Raw genomic sequence first — 10,872 nt, 5'->3', positions numbered from 1 at the left:
CCTCTGCCCTGCCCTCCACCCTGCCCTCCGCCCCGATGCCTGTTACTTCCCTGCCACCAGAAGTTGCCAAGATGGGCTGAAGCAGCTGGAGCAGCTGAATGGAGGACAAGCCTCTTCATTCCTTCACTGATCCATTACTGGGATATTTAAATGCTTTCTGAATCTCCTTGGCCCAGTTCTGGTCGCTTAGGAACAGAAAAGCATTGCTTTTAGCCCGTTGCATTTAACTTCCGTTACTCTTTGCACGAGTCTTTTGTATGTTTGCCAAAGAGGGAAGTTCTGACACGTTAGTGTGGTTTGCACAGCCTTTTGGAGGTGCAGTGTTTCATACAATGTGAATTTCTAAAATTCCGAAGTGTGACACGCCCCCTTACCTTATTCTTATGTGTGTAATTAAGGCCTAGCAGTGACACTTTAAGATAGGAGACATGCCCTGTCAGACAGATTTTTGAATGTTTCAAAGTTGTTACTGCACCCACTACATATTAATATATTCCAGGGCTTGGTTCCTGCAAGATCTGATTCATTCACTTCTATGTCCAAGGCCTGATTCCTCTATTCTGCATTAAAATTTTTCATTAAAAAAAAAATTCAAAGAGCAAAGTTGCTGAGTGAGCAAAGGACGGATTGGCCTCTCAGCACTGGGACTCCCTACAGACCAGCTCGCTGCCCTAAGAAAAATGAGTCGATGGGCCCAGCTCAGTCCCTAATGAACGGCAGTAGATCACATCACAAAAACTAGACACGCATAATTTGGCACCATTGACAGCAGCCTCCCCACCAAAGGCTTGGGGCTTTTATGTCTGAACGAATGTGAAGCTTGGAACTATCTTTGACCTTAAAGTGTGAGAGGGCTCTGTGCTGGGGAGGAGAGGGAGGCAGGTGAGTGGGGTGGGGGCAGGAGGGGTGGGTGTGGCCCACGGGAGGCTGCCTCGCCCCACCCAGTTCTTGGGTCTCTGGGTCTGGGGTTCTCCTGTCTGGGAAGAAGCCCAGGGTCCCATCCTCGCCTTGCTTGGCGGACAGGCAGCCCTGGAGGGGGCGTTTCCCTCCATCAGCACCCCAAAGGGCACCCAGCCCGAGGAACTGGCAGAGAGGGTTGGACACTGGGACAAACACTCGTAAATCAGGGCTGTCCCGATTAAATCAGGCATGGATGGCAAGTAAGTTATTAGCTGCCTGTGAAACTAATTGTGATACGGATACAGTCATTTTTGCAATGTCTTTCAAACACCAGTTGTGATGGGAAACAGCTGTTAGATCCAGGAAAAAAAATAAAAGGAAGGAAAGAAAAGAAGAGAGCTCCGGATTCAAAATCATAATAATGTCTGTCTTCTCTATTCCCTTTCACAAAAGCTCTTAGATTCTCCTATTCTCTCTAGACAATTACTCACAGCAGGCGGGTCAGCCAGGAGGAGCGCAGGATTGCATTTAAAGTTCATCTACTGAGGGGGAAAGACAGAAAGAGAAAAAAGGATCCCTTCTGTTAATGGGGGGGTGGGGGATGGCATGTTTAAAATAGGTTAGAGATTCAGGTTAAAAGGGGGAGAAGAAGTCACAGAATAGGAGTCGAGACATAAATGGTGCCGTTTGACTGCTGGCTTCGTCTATAAGCACGGATACAAGGGGAAGGTGTTTAGAGTCTTCATTTAAGGCAGCAATGAAGAAGGTAATTAAACTGGAACACTGGAGACGCAACTGTGGAGGAAGAGTGGGCATTTCCCCTGAAGTCAGGCCCACTGCTCCCTGGCTGGAGCTAGTCAGGGGGTCTGACCGCTCCCTGGGCACGCTCTCTGCCCCTTTCCTCATTGTTTCCATCCTCCAGCTCTTCCTGAGAAGCAGAGCATGTTGTTCATAACATCGTGAAAGGAGAGGGAGTGGGAAGCATCGGCCCTCCCAGGGCTGCCCTGCGAGGAGCCTTCAGCCTCCAGCCTTCAGTGCCATGTTTCCGGCCTCCTGTTTGTTTTTCAGCAATGTTTGTATACAGCATCTTACAAGACATCTTTTCAATGTAGTAACCCTGTGTCATTACTTAATGGCTCATATGTGATGCTGCCTGGGGTGGAGAGACAGCAAGTCGCCCACCCATAGGAGCTTGTTTCCACACTGCTTCCAGTGGGCTCTCCGGGCAAGGCCACCGCCTTCCCTGCTGGCCGTCCTGGTGTCCTGTGCCTGGAGACCCCCAGGAACCCCTTGAGAGCCTGTTCTGAGCTGGGACTTGTCTATCCTCCTCTGGGTCCTGAACACTCAATCAGTCCTGGAATGGAGCAAAATCCTTTTGTCTAGCACAGGCCAAGTTTTGAGAGTTCTTCCCCTGCTTTTTGATTTCAGCAAGGCAATAAATAAACTTAAAATACGGATGCCTATGACTCGGTCCTTTATTTCTCATCTCTAAGATAATGAACTCGAAGACTATTAAAGTTGTACAGATAATTAGAGGCCATGGATCAAATGCCTCATGGCCCCCTGTTTGTGAGCATTAAGATGTGCTCTGCCCCCACGCCCACTTTCGGGAAAGGGGAGGCCTCCCAAGAGGGAGGCCTGGCTCTGGGACCTTGGAGCCCCCTGTCATGGCTGCACTGTCTGGGGGTCCAGAGTTCACAGAGCACCTCTGCGAGTATGGGGAGCATAGGATGAGAGAGAAAGTCCCCAGTCTTGCCATACATGGCTGGCCCTGCCACCCTCCCTCCCAGCGCTCCCACTGGCCCCCTGAAAAACCCACAGAATTCCAGAAACAGAGCTGTTCTCTTCCCTTCTACCATGAACATGTCCTCAGCACCATGCACGGAGGGTCTCTGAGCTGAGTGTGCAGGTCTGCATCCTGCTCAGAGCCCTTTTCTCCTTCCTTGACTCAGATATCAGAGAGCAAATGTGTCTGAGAGCAAATGGCAGCTCTCCTATGGGTTTAGAGAGCCAGGTGTCCTGAGGGTGTGTGTCACTGGTGGGCTGCCTCCCACACAGGCTCAGCAGAGGGGAATGAGGGAGGCACTTGCTTTTTTCCTTTTTAACTTTCTCCACATTCTGCGAGGACATGCCTTGAAAGCCTTTAATCAACTTACAAAAGTGTCTACAAAAGAAAATCAAGATTCTGATTCTGAATTTCAAGTTTTTTCCCTTCTTTTACATTCCTTTTCAACACAATTCCTGCCTCTCCATACCCATCATTCACAAATCTCCCTCCTCATATGAGCCTGGAGACACAGGCCCCAGTGGGAGGCGATGCCAGCCTGTGCCCTGCTCCCTGCACACAGTGGTGGAACAGGGACTCCGAGAGAGAGCAGCTCTTGTTCTTGTTCCATTCGGGTTTTCAGGGATGCTCTCCCGGGAGGCTCAGGGCCTGGCAGTGCGGGCATTGTGATGCTAAGTTTGCAGTAACTAGACATCAGCGAGCACGCAGCCTCATTTTCTGCTCCACACAAGGCTGTACTGTATGGATCGCTCATTTCTTCCTGATAAATATCTTTTAAAGCCTCGCTTCTTTCCTGGGGAAGAGAGGAGCCGCCGCCACAACTGCTTTTCGCCACCCAAGTTTCAGTTTCTCTGGCTACCAAATCCCCCTTTGTGCCAGAAATACAGTGACTAATAACAATGAATAAAAAAAAGTTGAATCTGACCAGAATTGATGTGAAGGGATGCTGCCTTTCTGATTCTGAAGATTTACTCTCGTGTTTGACATTACAATTAAAGCATGTTTTGGATGAATGTCTTCACAAGCAGAAATCATGAATGAGCTAAACAGTATCCCAGAGGGGGTGTGTGCTGAGCACGATGGGCATAAACTTTTTATTATATGCATTGCTGCCCCTGTAATTAGTACAGTGCTAGAAATATGATTTATTGATAGTGCAAACACATTTGTAATGTGCCGAGGGTGGGTGTGTGCTACATGGAGCACTCCGGACACTGGATCCCTTGGAAATGCAATTCTGTGAACCCCCTCCGCCCCACCCCCAGGACTTTGCTTTTCTTCTGGATTTGCAACTCTTTTATTCAGCTGTCGTGTATGGAACTGAAATCATAACTTTGCCAAATACTCAAATGTTGATTGGTGGCAGAGAATGCCAATTTCTTTGTATGCGGGATAGACCAGAATTCAAATGAAAAACAGGGAAATAAAAGGGATATTAAAGAAAAATAATTATCCTAAAATTCCATTTTATTTCAAATAATAACTTTCCAGTTTCCCCCTTCTTTCAAAGTGAAAGAGCGTGATTTTGTTTTTCTGATGGTAAATAGGTGGGCCCACGTTTGTCCTCGTGAGTGTGCTCTGGTTGGATGTTGCATGACGCGTCCCAGTGTCCACGCCAGTGTCGGGCTGCGCAGCCAGCTGCACCGAGGATTCCATCACGCCGGCCCCTCCATGACCTCTGCCTGCCTTGCCCAGCCAGACTTCCAAAACCAGAAGGTTTTTCTTTCAGAGCAGTGTCTGTCCAGGAATTCCCTTGGCAAGAGGCAGAATCATCAGCCTGTAAGGTCTGCACGCCTGTTGTGTGTGTGCATGTGTGTGTGCATATATATATATATATGTATAATTTTAAGGCAGCAACTCAGCATACTATATTACAAAAATAGCCCAGTGAGAAAGCACTGTGTTTAGAAATAGAACTTCTCATTCAAATCAGGACAAGAGGCAGAAGGGGTCAGGAGGTAAAATGAACTCTGTGTGTGTGTGTGTCTCCCCTGAATAAATGAGGCAGAGGTGCAGCACAGCAGGCTGGCCTCTGTCCTGGGCCTCTGCATCCCTTCGAGGGTTAATGCAGAGGGGAGGCTGGTTCCTAGCTGATCCATTTCAGCTGGTCCCCGCCAGGCAGCTGCCCCACATTAACACCCTCCCGCCCAAGCTGCAGGCTGTGGACTGCCCCTATGGGTGCTAGGGAGGGGTTAAGAATCTCTTACAACACACACACTCTTCGACATTCTGCATCTCTGCAGTGGCTGCCAATCTGTATCACTGCTTTCGGGACATGGCTTTCTTCTTGCAGTAGCCATCGGAGACCTCCAGGGTAGAAAACCAGCTCTTTGAGATGAGTTCAAATGCATTTTCCCCAGAGGACAGCAGAGGACCAGCTGAGATTTGTTACGGCAGGGCTGCGTAAAGAATCTTCTCATGCTTTACTCCACAGTGTCAGGGGGACACACTGTGCTCCTTTCTCTTGAGCACAGGAGGGGTGATGCAGTGGTTAGCAGATATTTGCAAAATGAAAATAAACTGTATTTTCCCAAGATAATTACGCTGGTGATTTCTTAGAAATTTGTGGTTCTTAACTCTCTATCCATTTATCTGACGTGATATGGAACTAAAAAAATAACTCATTGAGTTTGCTCTAGCTCTACCTCCCATTTGTCACATTACCATTGAACTTTAGGATTTTAAGCTATCAATTATAACAATTATAGATTGAAATAACATAGTATAAAAATATGAGCTTTTACTATTTCTTACGGGAAAGAACAAAGTTGTACAGCACTTAATCTCACCCTTCCTATTTTTTTTCTTCTATAACTTGAAGAAATATTGGTCTCTAAGCGGATATGTTCTGCTGACTGTAGGTTTTTAAAACCACGGTTCCATAAGCATTTTCTTCCTAGCTCAGAAACTTACCAAATGTTTGCTCTCGGTCAGAAAGTAAGGACATATACCTAGTGACATTAAGCCTGGATCTCCTTCAGGTAGTCCAGCCTGAACTTTTTGTTCATAGCTTGCTTTCTAGAACATACCCTGTCTCTGAGGATTGGGAATCCATGCTGATTTGCATGGCTTCAGCCATATCAGGAAGAGACTAACAAATGGCTTAATCATCGTCACAAACACGCTGTGTATGCTGTGTGGGTGTCAGGACGGCTTTGCCAAAACCTCTCACCAGCCCAAGAAAACACTGAAAGTGCTGCACCTACAGCTTGAGACCTCAAAGTATTATTTTATTTTTACTGAAGGTACAAGTAACTAAAAAGGGTTTTTTTTTTTTCCTGGCAAATGTTCCAATGTTCTTTTTTTTGTTAAATGAAAGAAGAGGACAGACAGGTGGAAAAACACAAAATTAGCACATAGAAAATTAAATAAAAATCTTATTTGGATTCCCAAAAGCCTAAAGTAGAGAAATCTCACTGTGACCATTGCCAGCCTCCTGGAAGCTGGTAAATTCATGCATTCTTTGAGACGTTTTTTCATGCAAAGCAAAAACTGTCTTCAATTTTCTTCCTGCTTTTTGTTTTTTTTTTTAAACTTGAAATCAAATCACCACTCCCTTATCCACATTTCAAAATTTCAACCTCTATAAATACAGGGAAATAGAATTCTGGAGGTGGAGAAAGAAACTGCAGTGGAAATATCCAATTTTATACCATGGCTTATTGGACAAGAACAAGGGTAATTTGACTAAAGCTTCAATTTACAAGGCATCTTTAGCAATGCATTTGGTGCACACGCATGGCAGCTAGATTGACAAGCAGATCCCGACAGCTACAGAGCTTCAATAAAACACACACCACGAAGGCTTTACACGATGTACAGTAACGGCTTCTTTGGAGCTGTTATGGTCTATTGGGTCAACAATAATCCACTTTTTAAAGAGTGCCAAAATGTGAATTTACACAGCAGACTGTAATAGTCCCTGATTTAGCAGGTAAATTATATGAATTCTTAGAATTTCTATACGTACTATGGCACATGCACACCATTGGAATGTTCTGTTGTGTAAAGCAGGAGTCCACAGAGTCAAACATGCAGCATGCTTCCAATTGCTGATAAAAATGATACACTGCAGCTGGGGAAATGAAAATACTTGTTAACATTTGGAACTTTAATACCACAATTTACATTTCACCTTACCTTTAAATGGGTATATTTTGATCGACATCCTGGATTACTTGCATCATCATAAATTCTGTTTCCCTTAAAATGAAGTTATTTTCATTTCAAACTATATTAAAAATACATTGACTATACAACTTTGCGGTAGGTTGATGCATAGCATTTAATTTACATGTGATATTTATAAGTAAACATTTATAAGTAAACATCTCTTCTATAGATTTATAATTTCTGTTTTCTTCAGTTACACAGAAATAGGCAGCTCTGAACGTGCAGGGCTGCAGCTGCACCTAACAACATGCCTGATTCCTTCCAGCAGGTGGAGGCATACCGCAAGAAGCTTCCAAAGAAACAACCAAAAATATTTTTTCCCCCAGCAAACTCTGACATTTAGGGGAAAACAAAATATCACAAAAAAGAGGGAAATTAGATGAACAGTTTGCAACAGGGATAGTGGTGTGGTGTGACACGGTTTTACCTCATAAAGAACCTGGAGTGAAGATATTTCATAGCCCCTCCTTGCTGTAAACACCCTCTCTTGGCTTCCTTTCTGTCTGCTACAGTTGGACATTTTTCCAGAAGAAAAGGCTGGTGAATTATTTAATAAATGAAATCCAGTAAGACAACCATGTTCAAAGATATTTTCTCAAATTTCCTCCAAATAAGTGCAGCAGCAATGCACTACCAGGGATATGCACATGTAGGTACACACACGCACACACACATACACACACATACTCTGAAAACTACTCTAGACACACTACTATCCCGCTTTAGTCACTGTGTATGTGTGTATGTGTGTGTGTGTGTGTGTGTGTGTGTGTGTGTGTGTGTGTGTGTGTTCTACTCATTTGGCCAGAACCAGTGATTTCTCTGGTTCTTTTGTGAGTGTTTGGTGTATATTCCTGCCAGTGTATTTGAAAAAAAAAAAAAAAAAAAAGCTAAGAATTTCTAGTACAGAGAAACCAGAAAAATTTCTGCCTGAAAACCTGGCTTTTCTAGAATTAGAGAGAGTTCTTTCAAAGACCACCCTTCACTTTCACTTTTAGGATAGATTAACATGTGCCGTCTGCAATGGACAATGACGTGGCCGAAGAACGCCTACGTACAGGATTAACATGGTCTACTTGGAAGGATTTGAATGCTTTTCGATCCACAGTATGATAACATAATACAGCAAATTATAGGTCTCGCCTTCCTTAGCAAGGAGCTGGGAGCAGAATTGCAGTATAGTAATGCCGTGGTCCCCAGCTCCCCCTCCCTGCTCCCAGGGCCTGTTGACTGCAAATATCTACCATCTACAATATTGACTGGTTTATCAGGCAGCAGGTATCTCTATCAGTCTATCTTGAATTGTCATCCAGCAGAAGATTAAACACTGCCTGCCTCCTACTTGTGATTTTTAGTCTTCACATCACAAAGTTTTCAATCACATTTCAGCAGTGTGCATTTAGCTTACAGAACTCTGAGCACTTATCTTCCCAAAACAGAGGATTTAGACCATGTTTACCTCGTAGTTCCAAGATATCTGTCTGCAAGCCTGCCCTCATTTAGGGTGTGAGATGGGTTTCAAATCTCTCTCTCCTCTCTTCCGTCTCCCTCTCTCTCCTCTCTCTCTCTCTTTTTCTCTCTAGTTCCCTACATAACTAGACTCTGGACCCAACAACAATCAACAAAGAATTTGCATAATGGACAAGTGTCAGTTTTTCAAGGAGTCCTCCAGGGCAGTGACCTTGTGTTATTAGTTTTCAAGACGAAAGAACTATAACTGTGGACGGCTTTGTTCTAAGTGGCTTTCTCGTTAATAATCTTCAGAAGACCGTGATGACCACGTGGCTTTCAGCGCCTGAATCAGCCAGAGAGAAGGCTGGATGTCAGCTGTGTACACTTCTTGTCTCCCCATCGGGTACCTGTGAGGAAGCTGTGGTCTGCGAGGGATCCTAAGAAAGAAACATCTTCCCAGTTTATGAGGGATTCAGCACAAACACGTTGATACCAAATCAGTGTTCAGCTGCCATTGTGCCTGGCTGATGCTTGCGATTCCCAATCAGTAGACTAATGAGATTCCGGGTACACAGAATCCGGAGAGAAGGGCACGCGCATTCTCTCCAGAACGCCTGAAAGGAAGTCAGTCTGAAGTCCGGCCGGATGGGAATTGGACAGACACACTTCCGGCTAAGTACGGGCGTAATAATGGTGATTAAAACTGTTCACCGTTCCTTTGAGTTCCTCGTAGATTCTGGATATTAGTCCTTTGTTGGAGGTATAGATTGTGAAGATTTTCTCCAATTCATCGCCGTTTTTTTTAGAGTTTTTCTCACTAAATATTGACTAACGGAACCTAGCCCTGTAATGTTGATAGTCGGGCGGGTCGGAAGTGGCTGAGGTGGAGTATCTGCAGGAGAAGAACTGAGGCTCCTAAGTGCAGCATCTTGTCCAAGAGGTTTCGTCCCAATGCGTGGGGAACATCCGCATTGTGATGTTTAGCTCTCAGTTTCTAACTTGGGCATTCTAGCATCTATATTTCTCATTTAATGTTTTATGGGCACACATGCAGAGGAGTTTTCGTCACTGAAAAGCCCGACAACTTCCCCTGCCAACCCATTGGAATTAAAAAAACCTCGATAACCTCTTAGACACATGGAAATGGAACCCTGAGCAGAGGTAAAAGCCTAGCAGTGATCACTCTTTTGGCGACTTGGAAATCGGGATGAGCTTTTATCCGTTACCTGTGCTCTGTTGTTAGGGGTCGACTGCTGCTGTTCTTCCTTGGAAACTGGCTCCACCGCATTTCGGGGCTGGGATGTTGTTAAAGCATTCACAGCCCTCAGAGCACATGACGAGGGAGTTGGGAAATGAAGCAGGACCTTCCACTTTGTAGCAGACTTATTTCTGGAGAAACTGATGGTTGGGGCCACAAAACGCTTTCAGTGTAGGCTCATCATGACTCATTTGGACATCCTATTTTCTCTCCTTATGTATGAGATTATGGTGGGTATCTGTACAGCCTAAGGACCTTGGGTGGACCTGGCCAGCAATGGGACTGTTACTGATGATGCATCACATGATGTCACTAGGAAAAGCATAGATCAGCTGAGGATCAATCTTCCCACCAGGTGTGTGTGAAAATGTAGGTTATGTGCTTCCTTCAGCCCCAAACCTGTTGTCCACACCAGAATCTGGAAATAATCTCACTGGAATTGGGAGAATGATTGATGATACTCAGTGGTGAGTGTTCTATTTTTAATATCCACAATTTTTTAAAAAGTCTAGCACCTAAAGAAAAACATGTTCCTTTCTTCAGTACTTGGCTATTTATGGCAAACTTTAAGAAGGTGGAACCATTTACAATCACAAAAATATTAATTCTATTAAGTGTACATCCATTAGAATTACCAGAGGCATGAGGAGTTAACTGCTCAGCAGAGCAAATAGGCCTGAATGGGGTTATATGCAAAATGAAACAAAATTCCCCATGCTTGTTCTCCTGAGTGCCAACACCTTAAGCTCCATAAAATTCCACTAATTGAGCTTGGAGGAGAAACTAAGGTGGGAATGATCTTTGAAGAATAAATCCATCTCTCGCTCTGGTATTCTTTGCAGAATGTCTTATGGCTAAGTGTCAGGTGCATCCATATCAACTTGTTTTCAAAATAGGTAAATATCTTAAAGTATTTTGTAAAATGCAGAAAAGCCATTGCATTATGAGAAAAAGTATGGAGGTCACACTGCATCTCTAAACTAGATGTGCAAATCAGTATTTGTTGAATTGATTTGAATATATATTGATTTAATAGTTTTTCTACATGCCTAGTATAAATTGAGGGAGATAGTTGGAGGTGAGGAAGATGTTTTGTTAAATTTGTTTACTTAACGAGTGCTAATTACTGGAGGTTTGAAAATTATAACATACTATCTCTGCCCTCAAGGATTTAATAGGCTAAATTTTGGGAGTGGGGAAGGTGGAAATATAAACACAGATATCAAATGAATTGTCATGTGTTATAATAGTTTAGTGTGTTTGGTTAAAATGAATTCATAAAGGTTATTTATCATTTCGTCTG

The sequence above is a fragment of the Gorilla gorilla genome, chromosome 17 (assembly GCF_029281585.2).
Source record: "Gorilla gorilla gorilla isolate KB3781 chromosome 17, NHGRI_mGorGor1-v2.1_pri, whole genome shotgun sequence".
Taxonomy (NCBI): Eukaryota; Metazoa; Chordata; class Mammalia; order Primates; family Hominidae; genus Gorilla; species Gorilla gorilla.
The sequence above is the reverse complement of the archived record's forward strand: the minus strand, read 5'-3'. Positions refer to the sequence as shown.